General features: G+C 41.8%; 1 non-coding gene across 1 annotated transcript; it reads right to left on the bottom strand.

Annotated features, from left to right (window-relative positions):
* Window positions 1–5,497: 5,497 nt before the first annotated feature.
* LOC111889975 (small nucleolar RNA R71) lies at window positions 5,498–5,604 on the bottom strand. The gene has a single exon (XR_002849685.1). It is a non-coding gene; the product is annotated as a small nucleolar RNA R71 (small nucleolar RNA).
* Between the last annotated feature and the right edge of the window lie 9,680 nt (window positions 5,605–15,284).

The following is a 15,284-nucleotide window of genomic DNA, read 5'->3' as shown; positions in this document are numbered from 1 at the left end:
AAGAAGAAGGATGGGTCGCACCGTATGTATATAGATTATCGGGAGTTGAACAAGGTAACGGTGAATAACTGTTACCCACTCTCGAGGATAGATGATTTGTTTGATCAGCTTCAGGGGGAATCTTAGTTATCCAAATTGATCTGCGATGCGGTTATCATCAGATGTGGGTCAGAGGTGAGGATGTTCAGAAGCCAACTTTTAGGACCCGTTATGGTCATTATGAGTTTGTGGTGATGCCGTTTGGGCTCACCAATGCTCCAGCCGCGTTCCTGGACCTCATGAACCGCGTATGCAGGCCAATGTTGGATCGGTCTGTGATAGTGTTCATTGACGATATCTTGGTTTATTGCAAGACTCAGGAGCAGCATGAGGAGCACCTGAGGGAGATGCTAAAGACTTTGAGGAGGGAGAGAGTTTTCGCGAAGTCCTCCAAGTGCGAGTTCTGGTTGCACGATGTGCAGTTCCTTGGACACCTCGTCAACTAGAAGGGGATATTGGTAGATCCGGCCAAGATAGAGGCCGTGATGTAGTGAGAGGTCCCGAGGTCTCCATCTGAGATACAGAGCTTCCTAGGGTTGGCAGGGTACTACAAGAGATTCATCCAGGACTTCTCCAAGATAGCAGTTCCACTTACCCGACTGACTAGGAAGTCGGTGGTGTTTTGCTGGGGGCCGAAGGAGCAGGCATCATTTGAGACCCTCAGACAGCGATTGTGCGAGGCACCGATTCTTACCCTGCCAGAAGGAGTGGATGAATTTGTATTCTATTGTGATGCTTCGATCACAAGGATGGGAGCAGTGTTGATGAAGTTAGGGTATATGATAGCATATGCCTCTAGACAGTTGAAGCCTCACGAGGCTAACTATCCGACGCACGATTTGGAGTTGGGGGTAGTGGTGTTTTCTCTCAAGATTTGGAGACATTACCTCTATGGGGTCCGCTGTACCATTTACACGGATCACAAGAGTCTAAGGTACCTCATGGACCAGCCAAATTTGAACATGAGGTAGCAACGATGTTTAGATGTGGTAAAGGACTACGATTGTGAGATCAATTATCATCCGGGCAACGACAACGTTGTGGCCGACGCCCTGACCCACAAGGCGATGGCTGCACCGATTAGAGACATATGTCTGAGGATGACGGTGATTACTCCATTGTTGGAACAGATTAGAGAGGCACAGGTTGAGAGCCGGAAGGAGGAGAGACAGAAGTGTGAGAGGATTGTGGGCCATGTAGCTTCTTTCGATTATAACAGCCGAGGATTGTTTACCCTTCATGGGAAAGTCTAGGTGCCGTATTAGGGAGGAGTACGACAGGTGTTGATGGATGAGGCCCACAAGTCCCGTTTCACCATCCATCTAGGGGCGACGAAGATGTATAGAGATCTTCGACCTGATTATTGGTGGCCCTGGATGAAGCGGGATGTAGCCTGGTACGTAGAGAGATGCCTGACCTGCATGAAGGTCAAGGCAGAACACCAGAGACCCCATATCAAGATGCAACCGTTAGACATTCCAGTGTGGAAATGGGAGGATATCACTATAGATTTCATCACTAAGCTTCCCAGGACTGCACGTGAAGTTGACTCGATTTGGGTTATAGTGGATCGGCTGACAAAGAGCGCACATTTCATACTGATTCAGGAGAACATATCGGCCGATAAGTTAGCCAATATTTATGTGCGCGAGGTAGTGGCATGGCATGGGGTGCCTGTATCAGTAGTATAAGATCGAGACATCCGTTTTGCTTCCAAGTTTTGGAATTGGTTTCATGACGAGATGAGGACTCGTCTACATTTTAGCACTGGTTTACATCCCCAGACGGACAGGCTGAGCGAGAGGACGATTTAGACTCTTAAGGACATGCTTCGGGCATGTGTCCTAAATTTTGGAGGCAGTTCGAATATGTATCTTCCTTTGGCGGAATTTTCGTATAACAACATTTATCACGCTTGTATTGAAAGCCCTCCTTTCGAGATGCTCTAAGGAAGGAAGTTTAGGAACCCAATTTGTTGGGGCAAGGTCATCAGTGAGTCATCGCGAGCACCGAGGTAGTGCTCAGGACCATAGAGTTGATCCAGCAGGTCCGTAGCAGATTACAGACTGCGCAGATTCGACAGAAGAGTTATGCCGACAGGAGGTGTTCAGACTTGGAGCTTTAGGTGGGCGATATGGTCCTCCTAAAGCTATCACCCTGGAAGGGTGTTATCAGGTTCCAGAAGAAGGGCAAGCTAGGCTCCAGGTTCATTGGTCCTTTTAGGGTTTCGGCCCGCTCAGAGGGTGTTGTCTTAAGCCAAAGGAGAACAAATCGATCTTGTTTCTTCCAACGAGTGTAATCAGGATTAGGTTTGGGGGCTGTGGCAGCGTCATCATCTGAATCACTCGAGACATATGTAGCAGCAGGAGAATCGGATTTGAGGATGAAGGACTCTAAATCGAATGTCTCTAGGGCAGAGAGAACTGTAGATCGCCAGAGGCAGTAGTTGTCTCGATCGAGCTTGACGGTGAGTGGAGGAAGTTGAAGGGCGATGGCATCGGATGTGGAAGTAGCATGTGTCAGAAGAGAAGCACCTGAAAATGCCATGGACGGTAACGAGAGTTAAGAGTCAGTGAAATTTTTTTTCGCAAAGGAGCTGTGGTCGGGTTGCTTATCGGTTGCATCTTCAGACAGAGCTTAGCCAGATCCACAAAATTTTCCATGTTTCCTGATAGGCTAGTTACGATCTTAGATTGAAAGGCGAAGACCTTGAGGAAGAAGGTGGTTCAGTTAGTGAAGGTGCAGTGGCAGCACCGAAAGGGTTCAGAGTGGATTTTGAGGACGAAGTCTAAGATAAGTGGGGGAGAGTTGTAACGCCCCATGTTCTGGTATGTAATTTAAATAAGTATTTTCAATTCTTAAGGGGTACTCGACGAGTATGTAGCCCGATTCGTCGAGTAGAGACGGGATGATCACACAAATTGAGTTGGCTACTTGATGAGCCATAAGCTGGGACTCAGCGAGTCCGCCTGTCTGGATGAAGCCCTACTTTTAAGGGTCTGCACCCTATTTAAACACATTTATGCGCCCCAACCTCGCCTCCATCACCCTCAGAACATTTGTTATCAAACCCTAACCTCATTAAAGAGTGTGTGAGTGATTGTTGCCTTGTGAAGGAACTTTTGGTGCATTTTGGAGCAAGTAGAAGAAGGAGAAGGTTGAAGAGTCCAAGGAAGAAAAAGTAGATCCGGAACACACTCCTTTGTGGTCATCTTTTCGGGTAATAAAGTCTCCATCTTGCTTATTGATATTGCCATATTTATACTTATTTTTAGGCAATATTTAAGTACATTTTTGTTTAGAATAATGATACTTATGACTTTAAATTGTTATTTTCAGTCAATATAAAGGATTTTCGAAGAAAGGGACCAAAAGTGCCAAAATGTGGAACATGAAAGGCTTGAAAGACAAGAAAATAATAAATTCACGATAAGCGCTCAATTCACGACGTGGCGATGAAGCCCACGACGTGGCACGGGTGTTCCAGAAGATAAACATCGCGACGCGGAGGATTTCCTTGAAGGATACGGATTGCTTGAAGCCCACGACGTGGCACATCTGGCGACGACGTGGCACGGGGTTTTTGAGGATTATATAAGTCCTCCTGATTATTACGAAAGGAGAGGCTTTTGGCAGAAGAAAAAGAGTTCCAGGAGAAGAATAAGAATGAATGAAAGGTTCTGGAAGAGGGTTTTCAACACCAAAGGAAGTAAAGTTATATTTTAGTTATATAAGAACATGTCTTTCATTAGTTTTAGCTTTGTTGATTTATCTGCTATGATGAGCAGCTGAATCTAGCTACTCTTGTTTAGCTAGATGAAGCTTTGAACTTATGAATAGTTATATGTTTATGGATTGAATTTAGTTGGTAAAGAAATTGCTTGTGTTTGATTTGTATAACCTAGCATGCTATTATTTGTTTATCTATTTGCTTGATTGCATGTTCTGTGTAGCTTAGTGATCATTAAACTGCATGAACCTGTTTACCTAATAATTTAGTGAACATTGAATTGTTAGAGCTAGGATTGGCCAATGTTAGTTAGAAATTAGACTAAATAAAGCTTAGTTGTGCTGGAGAACGTGTATTGTGACCATAATTGCATTTATACAACAAATATTACATAGCATATTTACATTCATAATTAGTTCTGTATTTAATTATGTGTGAACATACACGGTTTGACATGAATTAGTTAGTTATTGGTAAGATACAACTAAATTACTAATACAACTAAAAACCAACTTAATAATCCGTAATCATTAGCTAGCCATAAGGGAGAAGTGGATTCAAAACTAAACAAGAGTGTGTTTTTATTAAGTTCATCTGATCTTGTAAAACCAGATAAAACCCCTTATTAAACTTGTTAATAAGTTAGGTTAATTTAATAGTAAGTAGATTAATTAGAACACCGTTCCCTGTGATCGACACCCGACTTACCCAAGCTATATTGTAATCTGACTAGGTGCACTGCCTATAAGTGCATAGTTAGTTAAGTTTGTTAGGTTATAAATATTAAAATTAGTGAGAACTTTTGTGCACATCAAGTTTTTGGCGTCGTTGCCGGGGAACGGCTTAGTTTTTAGCTTATTTATTTGCATTAAATTGATCGATCCTTCTTGTGGAGTAAAAACCCACAAAAAGTTAATTTTTCAGCAAAATAATTTTTTCTGTTATTCACAGAGTCCACGACGTGGCACTCCTCTGGCCACGACGTGGACAGTTAAAAACTAGATTTTTTTAGTTGAAGTTAGTCTTTCTTATTTTAGTTCAGTTTTACGTTTTTAGTTTAGCAAGTTGCAGGAGTTCATGACCAGAAGCTCAAACACACACTTGGTGCCACCACTGGAAGATCCCGAGTCTGCACTTCACAAGAAAAAGACGCCCTTGCAGGAATTGAAGTCAGCCTTTTCTAGGCAGTCGGGAAAGAAGACAGGAGAGTCAAGTTCATCAACGAAGCACAAGAGCAATCTTGAGCATTTGGATCATACACCCGTCTAGACCGGGTCCGAAAACGAGACCGAGCCAGAATTTGAAGAACACACAAGCGAACCCGAGAACGAGCCAAGGAACGAGATGGCAGCGATTGAAGAAATGTCCATGGGAGCTTACAAGAAGCGGATCCGAGAGGATATGGGTCCCGGTTTAGTCCAACCCGCAATACCTGCCACTGCCACATTCGAGTTGAAGGGACACATACTGACCGCACTGAAGGACATCCCATTTTTCGGGAAAGATCATGAGGATGCTTTTAAGCATCTAGATGAAGTCAATGACATTGCGGATTACTTCAATGTCCCAAATGTCAATAGAAACACAGTCTTGCTTAGGATGCTTCCCATCACTTTCAAAGGAGCTGCTAAGGAGTGGTTCAAAGCACTCCCACCGGGTACAATCACCACTTGGGCTCAAATGCGTGAGCAATTTCTGGACCAGTTTTGCCCGCCATCCAAGATATCTAAATTCAAGAAGGCAATAGCCAACTTTGAGAAACAGCCGGGGGAGTCACTATACGAAGCATGGGAAAGGTACAAGGGCTTGCTTAGAAATTGCCCTCAACTTGACCTAAATGTGCAGCAAGAGATGTCAATCTTTTATGATGGGGTCAATGTGATGACAAGACAACTCCTTGATTCTCAAGGACCCTTGACAAAGAAAAATCCAAGGGAGGTTAAGGAGTTAATTGAAGAATTTGCGAAACACTCTCGTGAATACCACAACCCAAGGCAAGATGGAATCAAAGGCGGTGGAGGGGCCCAAACTGAAGAAATTGCAGCTGTCATGGCCATGCTGAATAACATGGATCGCAGGATAACACAAATGGACCAGTCGATACATGCCATAAGAGTGGGGTGCGAGAGATGCAGTGGTCCACACTTGACCAAGGACTGCAATATAGATGAGTTTGGGAACAGAAGAGCTCAAGTATGCTGTTCTAGTGGGGATAAATTTGATGAGGACTGGAGGAAACCAAAGAAGGAGTGGCTGCCATATGAAGAGTATAAGAGGCAGAAAGAAGAGAAATATAGGCAGACAGGTCGAGGCCTATATCAAAAGGAGCAGTCGCCGGCCGAGAAGAAACCAGACCTAGAGACCGTTTTGATGAAGTTTATGGAGGCTTCAGAAAAGAGACATGATGCCACTGATTCCGCTATCATGAAACAACGAACATTGATAAAGAACCAGCAAGCCTCCATCCATAACCTTGAAGTACAATTTGGTCAACTAGCCACTTTAGTTCATGAAAAATTGTCCCCGAAGAATCCCGAAGTAAAGGCCCAATCTCACGTAATGGCCATCGACACTGAAGAAGATGCAATATCTGAGTTCCTGGAGGCGTTGAAAGAAGAACTGCAGCAGCCCAAGAAATCAAGGATCGAAAATGGAGAAAGTGCTGAACCAGACTCGCCACAACGTGGCACTCCTCTGGCCACGACGTGGCGCAAGTCTGATAAAAAATCCTTTGAGCCCAGTCCAACTTATCATCCACCTTTGCCGTTTCCCACCCGAGCAGCACTTAGTCAACTGGAGAAGGAACATTTAGAGTTCGTAAAGCATGTGAAGGGGATCCCAATTAATACCCCCTTTGTCGAGTCTTTATCCAAAGCCCCCGAGAACTAGAAATTACTGCAAGACTTGATAGATACGCGAAGGCAATTAAAGAAGCAGTCTACAGTGATTCTAAGTGAACAAACTTCAAAAGCTGTGTTAGGAGAAACACCAGAAAAGATGGGGGATCCTGGACGCCTCACTTTTCCATGTGAGTTTGGGAACAAAATGAAGGTTAATGCTTTAGCCGATTCTGGGGCTAGCATTAATCTAATGCCCTTTTCATTTTATCAAAAATTGGAGATTCAGAAGATGAAGGCTACGAAAATGAAGATTCACATGGCAAATTGTTGGGTGACACAACCCCGCGGCATCGTGGAAGATATTTTGGTAAAAATTGGAAAATTTGTTTTTCCAATAGACTTTGTAGTCTTGGACATGAATGAAGATCCGGATGTTCCAATAATCCTTGGCAGGCCATTGCTTAACACTGCTGGAGCCCTAGTAGATATCCGCGAGTCCAAGCTCACTTTGAGGGTTGGAGATGAACAAGAAGTCTTTGGGATAAAAGATGACTTTCAAGAAGATAAAGAAGAGGTGTTCACGATTAATGAAGAGAATGAACTAGAAGAACTGGAAAAGCTTATGGAAGAAGAGATAAAGGCAGTTCATCAAGTCAAGAGGACCAAACCAAGGGCATCTGTTCCGTATGTGATCGAAGTCATAGCTTACAAGAGCCCGCCTTCTTGGGTGAGCGAAGAGGACGAGGAAATGACAAGTGATGAAGAGGAACTCACTTCAAGAGTAACAAGTCCAGTGGTGAAAGAAGAAGAGAATGCTATGGAGTTCAAGGAACAAACGAAGGGCACAAAACGCAAGCTTGAAGAAGATGGAAAAGCTAAAAAGGAAAATTCAAAGAAGGCGTATAAAAGGAGAGTTCGAGCTTACAAGCGGCGGTTCAAAGAGCAAAAGATCCTGGTGGTAGACTCTTCCGAAGATTCAACGTAAAAGGCACGGAGTCCAGCTCAAGACACCAAGAAAAAGAAGCGCTTCTCGGGAGGCAACCCGAGTTTGGTTTGCATTTTCTTTTTAAATTTTTTCTTTTCTTTCTTTTTAATTAGGGAAGACATCAATTCATCATCTAAAAACCGGTAATTAGTAGAGAATTAGCTGTTGGGAACTTTAAATAATGAATGATATGATAAACTTTATTAAAGTTTTGCATCTAGCAGTTTCCACGACGTGGGCATAGCCCAGCCACGTCGTGGGTTAAAATGGAATGCGCGATCCTAAAAAAGATTTAAGGTCCACGACGTGGGCATAGCCAGCCACGTCGTGGCCTTTAAAAATCAGGGGGGACCAATTGCTTAAAACCCTTTGACCGAGAAATCTCATTCCCCACTTGGAGACTGCCGCACGAACGGAAACATTATAACCCCACAACCAATTTCTTATTCTACTTCCAATTTCCTTGCAAGATCTTGCTAATTAATCTATTTGGTACGTGTTTTACTCATTATTTTGTAGTAATTCTTCCAATTTCAAGTTTTCATGGTTAGGGTTTGTATGATTCACAAAATTGGTTGAATCTAGTGGCTGATGTTAGATTGCATGTCATTTAAATGTCCATAGGAACAAACCCTAAGCACTATTTTTTGTAGAAATCGCTTGTAAAAAGACCGATTCAGAATCTGTTTGCGATGCGGACCACGACATGGCATAGCCTGGCCACGTCGTGACTTCTGGAAGACCCATTTAATATGTTTTAATGTGTTGGTTGTTTGCTGCTTTGGTTTGCTTGTTTATGCAAAAATGGGACGACGACGAGCTGTTCCGCAGGAGGAAAACCCGATAGATGTAGCAAGCATACATCCCTTATACCAGTTTCCTCAAAACATTCCCTGACCGTTACTAACTACCTACGAGAATCGGCTTGGATGGTTATATAATAGGGAGTTTGCAATAACTCCAATTATCGATTGGGGATGGCTTGGTGGAGTGGGAATGGTTGCAGAGTTAACACGCTATTGGTCGAAGACTTATGAAGGGGACCAATTTTCTTTCACTTGTCACGAGTGGAGGAATTTATTCGCCATTCAAGAACCCGTGTATCGGGAATTGTCGGTAGAGTTTTTCTCTACCGTATGCTTCGAGGGACGCACCCTTGAGGTCACCTACAACCGGGCACTTGTGTTTCGTTTGGGGGGTGTATATCGTGAGTGTAGTCTTCGGGAATTTGCTTGGCGTATGGGGCTCTATACGGAAGTGGAGACGCAATCTCCGTTTTTTATCCCTTTCTTGCTTGGATGTGTGCAGGATTTTGCTCAGAGTACTTTGGATGTGCAGTTTTGGCGGGGCATTTCTAACCATGAGTACAACACTCGTGACTCGAGTGAGTCACAAATTCGGAATCTTGTTTTCCGATTTTTGCACCTTCTTATCACTTTTTCAATAAATCACAAGCACCATGGTGATAAGGTCCCCATTCAGAATCTGTTTTATTTATGGACTCTTATTACCCCGAGAGTTTGTTGTGATTTACCTTATATGTTGGCGAGGTTTATGGGAAAGAAAGTGGCGAATTCTAGGCCTGGGAGCCCGATTACTGGGGGGCATTTGGTTACTCGCCTGGCTAGGTCATATCATATTTTGACCCATGACTTTGTGAGGAATCTTACTCGATTCCTGGACACAGACTTGACGATTCAAGTCTTGGGTGTGATGCGAGCGGTGGTGAATATCGGGGGTCGTTTTGTTATACCGCCGATAGATGACGAGCAGGAGGAGGTGCAGCCGGGACAGCAACCAGCAGCCAGACCGCGGCGTCGGAATGTATGGGCTAGAGGTGAAGTTGAGCGAGAGCGTGCTGCTTCGCAGTATGTGCAGGAAGTGCCCACCGACCCTTTTCAGAGTCGGGTAGGAACATATTTGGATAATCTACGGGGGCATGCCATTTACCATACCCAACTTACTAGGGGTATTTATTCGCATTTGGGTCTGACCCGACCATCTTCTATGCCACCACAGTATCCCAATTTTCCGACATGGGAGGAGCTATGGCGTCCACAAAATGATGGGGCAGGGCCAAGTGGAGCACAAGATCAAGATGATGATTGATTTTATTTCTTTTGTTTTGTTTTTAAGTAGTTTTTTTATGATGCATTTGGTGTGTGATGTAAAACATTATTAAACTATGATGTTACCTTTTCTTTCTTTTGGGTTGTCCATTTTTTTTTTCAGATTAGCATTGGAATTCTAAGGAGCATAAAAGGTTAACTTTCGAGTCGTGTTTGTCTAGTAAAGGAAGCTTAGAGTCGTGAGTCGGAACCCACAATTCAAGATAAGTGTGGGGTATATTAGGAGAGAGGTTTTTGTTAGGAAATATATTTGCCTAGACGCGTCTGAAACCAGTTAGCCATTGGTCAAAGTTGCTAGAGTCACTAAAACAAATAAGCCATTTTCTACTGATGCTCAGTTTCCACGACGTGGAAACCTTGTGCCACGTCGTGGCGCTCTTACAGTTTGAAGAAATTCAGCATTTTGGTGTTCACGGTTTCAACCCATATCACGACGTGGCCAACTACCTGACACGGCGTGACCCGTTTATCATTGTCACATTTTTCCTTACAAATACCCACTTTGAAGAATTGAAGTTTCGAGTCGTATTCAACCAGTTCTACACCAAGTTTCTATTTTTGGAAGTCCAATTGCACGTTTTCCACACTTTTGGAGATGCTCACGCCACTATCCTAGGGGAGTCTGTTCCTTTTTCTCCCTTTTCTTTAATTTTTATTTATTTTTATACAATGAGGACATTGTATCAAATAAGTGTGGGGTAGGGGTAGAAAAAGTAAAGTAAATTGCTAGGAAATTTTGAAAATTTTCAATAATTGAATCTAGTGATATTAATTAGAGCTATAATTGCTAGTATTATGTGGGATGATCCGATGAAAGTTCAAATGTTTAGTTGAGCGAATACACGTTATAGTGCATTTGTGGCCTCCCTTATTTTAGTGAAATCATGGAACAAAAAGACAACCCCGCTTGGTTTGAGGGATGCAATATGTTTAGCAGCCTAAACCTGAAATGTATCTAGGAAAGTTATTATCATTAGCCAATAAAGGTTGAGGTTGAGCGCCTCTGCTTAAGCATGTAGGTTATGAGTGAAAAAAAAAGTGAGTTACATGTAAAAGAAAAAAAAATTACAAAAAAAGTGAAGAATTTTGGAGCAAATAAAGTGAAGATCAAAAGATCAAAACTCTGAAGAAATCTAAAAATTTGAAGATACCAGAAATCAATTCAAATAAGGTGGTGAATTCAAAGAAATCAAAGATCAAATTACCAAGGAAGTGAAGAATTCAAAAAGAAGCTCCATAGTGGTATCAATGATTGTAATTCTAGATTATGTATGCTTAGGTTGCTCAACTAAAAATACCTTGAGGATAAGGAGGTTTTCTGAGGATGGATTCGAAGGGTTGCATAAAATGAGCATTGTTCGGAAAAAGTGGGCGAGTGTTTATGAAGATTGTGAGTATTTAAAGTATGGGGGGTACTTTAGGAAAATTTTAGACACAAAAGCATGCATTGAGGTCTTGGCATAATGGCTGAACTAGAGTCGGATTGTTCTATTTGGTGCTAGTAATTAAGAATTAAGTTTAAATTTGCTTGAGGGCAAGCAAAGCCTAAGTGTGGGGTATTTTGATATTGCCATATTTATACTTATTTTTTGGCAATATTTAAGTACATTTTTGTTTAGAATAATGATACTTATGACTTTAAATTGTTATTTTCAGTCAATATAAAGGATTTTCGAAGAAAGGGACCAAAAGTGCCAAAATGTGGAACATGGAAGGCTTGAAAGACAAGAAAATAATAAATTCACGATAAACGCTCAATTCACAACGTGGCGGTGAAGCCCACGACGTGGCACGGGTGTTCCAGAAGATAAACATCGCGACGCGGAGGATTTCCTTGAAGGATACGAATTGCTTGAAGCCCACGACGTGGCACATCTGGCCACGACGTGGCGCGGGGTTTTTGAGGATTATATAAGTCCTCCTGATTATTACAAAATGAGAGGCTTTTGGCAGAAGAAAAAGAGTTCCAGAAGACGAACAAGAACGTAAGAAAGGTTCTGGAAGAGGGTTTTCAACACCAAAAGAAGTAAAGTTATATTTTAGTTATATAAGAACATGTCTTTCATTAGTTTTAGCTTTGTTGATTTATCTGCTATGATGAGCAGCTGAATCTAGCTACTCTTGTTTAGCTAGATGAAGCTTTGAACTTATGAATAGTTATATGTTTATGGATTGAATTTAGTTGGTAAAGAAATTGCTTATGTTTGATTTGTATAACCTAGCATGCTATTATTTGTTTATCTATTTGCTTGATTGCATGTTCTGTGTAGCTTAGTGATCATTAAACTGCATGAACCTGTTTACTTAATAATTTAGTGAACATTGAATTGTTAGAGCTAGGATTGACCAATTTTAGTTAGCAATTAGAATAAATAAAGCTTAGCTGTGCTAGAGAACGTGTATTGTGACCATAATTGCGTTTATACAAAAAATCTTACATAGCATATTTACATTCATAATTAGTTCTGTGTTTAATTATGTGTTAACATACACGGTTTGACATGAATTAGTTAGTTATTGGTAAGATAGAACTAAATTACTAATACAACTAAAAACCAACTTAATAATCCGTAATCATTAGCTAGCCATAAGGGAGAAGTGGATTCAAAACTAAACAAGAGTGTGTTTTTATTAAGTTCATTTGATCTTGTAAAACCAGATAAAACCCCTTATTAAACTTGTTAATAAATTAGGTTAATTTAATAGTAAGTAGATTAATTAGAACACCGTTCCCTATGATCGACACCCGACTTACCCAAGCTATACTGTAATCTGACTAGGTACACTGCCTATAAGTGCATAGTTAGTTAAGTTTGTTAGGTTATAAATATTAAAATTAGTGAGTACTTTTGTGCACATCACTTATTGATCTAATAGATCTAGTTTGTCCCCAAATTGTTGATATTAAGCTCAAAAACCCCAAATCCTTTGTAATAAAGCCTTATGATCGAGTTATACTTTAGATCTAGCCTCTCTTGAACTCCAGGAGCTCGTTATTGCCACCATTATGCAATCTTGGCCTTGTTCTAAATCCTAAGTGCTTAGTATTGGATGATTTTGGGTATTTTAGCCTCATACCCTTGTGCATGCACGTAAATTTGGAAACTTTACGTGTAAAACCAGTCCTAGGAGCTTAGATATATGTTATAGAAGCACCGAAATCAATTAGAATCGACTTTATAGTACTAGCATGCTTGGGAGTCGACGAGTTGTTCTTCAGACTCGACGAGTTGTTCATACGACTCAGTGAGTCACAAACTGGACATCTTCATATGTTAAAGGAGAACTCGATGAGTTGTTCATACAACTCGGCGATTCGGATGAAGTTAGACTCGATGTTAGCATCAAGGAAGAACTTGTCGAGTCTTTGCCAAACTCGATTAGTAGAAGCGGGTAGAGGACTAGAATGGATGATAAGGACTCGGCGAGTTGACGACCCAACTCGGCGAGTCAGGTAAACAGGAAGTTGACTTTGACCAGGAAGTTGACTTTGACTTGCGTAGGGGTAAATAGTCATTTTACCCTGAGATTACATATCAGTATTTGATTTAGTGTTTACGGGATTTGTAGCCGGGGAATTTCGGAGCAGCGGTCACGTAGTTTCGGATTTAGTAACTCGGTAGCCAGCGCTACGAGGTGAGTTTCCTTCCAGTAGGAACGGGTCTATGGCCACAATGACGACCTGTCTAGTTAGCAGTAGTCCCAGACTTCGGTCTGATGCAGTAGTTCAGTGTGCTTGCTGTCTTTGTGATTCAAGCCTGTATTTGTGTTATGTGTTCCGGACTTGAGTCCGATGCAGTATGCAGTACATGTGTTTCTGCTAGTAGTTATGATTATGCTATGCTATGTTCAATCAGTTTTCGGACTTCGGTCCGATGCAGAGGGCAAGGCCCTGGTTAGTTACGGACTTTGGTCCGATGCAGTTTCCGGACTTTGGTCGGATGCAGAGGGCAAGGCCCTGGTTAGTGCCGGACTTTGGTCCGATGCAGTTTTCGGACTTCGTTTCGATGCAGAGGGCAAGGCCCTAGTCAGTTCTGGACTTCGGTCCGATGCAGTTTTCGGACCTCGGTCCGATACAGTGGGCAAGGCTCAATATGTGTTTATATGTTGTTGTATTGTATGTGGTAGTTTACGGGAGCTAACTAAGATTCGTTCTTAGAGTTTCTGTTTTGGTTTTAGTTACTTCCGCGAGCAAAGGGAAGAGGTCGGGTTGATGGCATCGCACCCACCACAGCTTCAGTTTTATCCTGGGAGTTTTATTCATACATTTTGTTATAGTTGATATAGTTTTGTTTTGACACCGTTACTATGACTTTTGATTACTCATTCCATGGTTCTTATTATATATGATATTGGATGATGTGATTTTTAGTAATATTAAAACAAAAATTTTTGGGTCGTACTTTGGGTTGTTACAAGTTGGTATCAGAGCCTTGGTTTGAGAGATTCAGGCATACTTTCGAGTGTGTCTAAACTCAAACTAATGAAATGGTTAATGATTTTTAAAAGAGAAACGTTTTCTAATAGAAATTTTGAAAGGAACTTAGAAAGAAAAAGAGTTTTCTTAAAAAGCGGTGTGGTGCATGCGATCAGCCGAGCTCAAGTAAGTACTCCCAAATTACCCTTACAAGCTTATGCTATGATTATCAGTTTCAGTTTCACTAGAACAACATGCTAGAATAGGACTAAGGATCTAGGAGGATGCCTTATGTGCCTGCTATATGTGTTTCAACTTTATGAGAATTGCATGCTAGTATTGAGTAGACAGTAGTAGGATAGCCTGGTTAGGTTATGCCTGATTGTATGAGCTTAGCATTGTATGCTAGTGCAGATTAGTCAGTATGATAGCCAGAGTGGTATATGCTTAATTATGTACTCAATCCCCGAATGCTGTTTGCTTTGTGCTTTTAGGAGTTCTAGTTGTCTTTCGCTAACTAGTAAACGAATATGTTAGGTTACATATTTCCAGGACTAAATAATTTTAGAAGGTTAGGTCTATCTCTATTTCGCAGCTCTTGTTTGAGTCCAACCGTTATAGGGTAGGATCTCTCATTCGAAGAATTATCTAGTCTGAGTGATATGTAATACTATTCGCGAGCTAGTTAGGGGAAGAAAGTGGGTATTTCTTATGCAGCTTATGGCAGAGAGTGGGTTGGTGATTACCCTAGGGCAAGCCTAGGAAGAGATTAGCATGAGATCAGCAGCGGTAGTAGAAGGGACTTGGTGGATTCAAGGCAGTTCTTGGGGAAGGTACAGATAGATGTGGAAGGTAGTAGCAGCCCATACTACTGAAAGCAGAGGATCTATACTTGAATCAAGGAAGGATAAGGTGAAACCAGGAAGCTTGTAGTAATAGTGATCCCTCGAGATATATCAGTATTTTTGACGTTGTCATTATGTGTTTTAGAATGGTGGTTTTATGCCCTAGACCAACAGTCGACAATTCAAGTGTCGGTGAGGGATCAGGACCTGGCTCGGGAGCCGAGCATTTGGATGATTAGACTAGGGAGTTTCTCTCTTTAGAGATTACTCGCATCATACTGGAGCAGACTCCTTTGATA

This window comes from Lactuca sativa, chromosome 5 (assembly GCF_002870075.4).
Source record: "Lactuca sativa cultivar Salinas chromosome 5, Lsat_Salinas_v11, whole genome shotgun sequence".
NCBI lineage: Eukaryota > Viridiplantae > Streptophyta > Magnoliopsida > Asterales > Asteraceae > Lactuca > Lactuca sativa.
The sequence above is the reverse complement of the archived record's forward strand: the minus strand, read 5'-3'. Positions and strand labels throughout refer to the sequence as shown.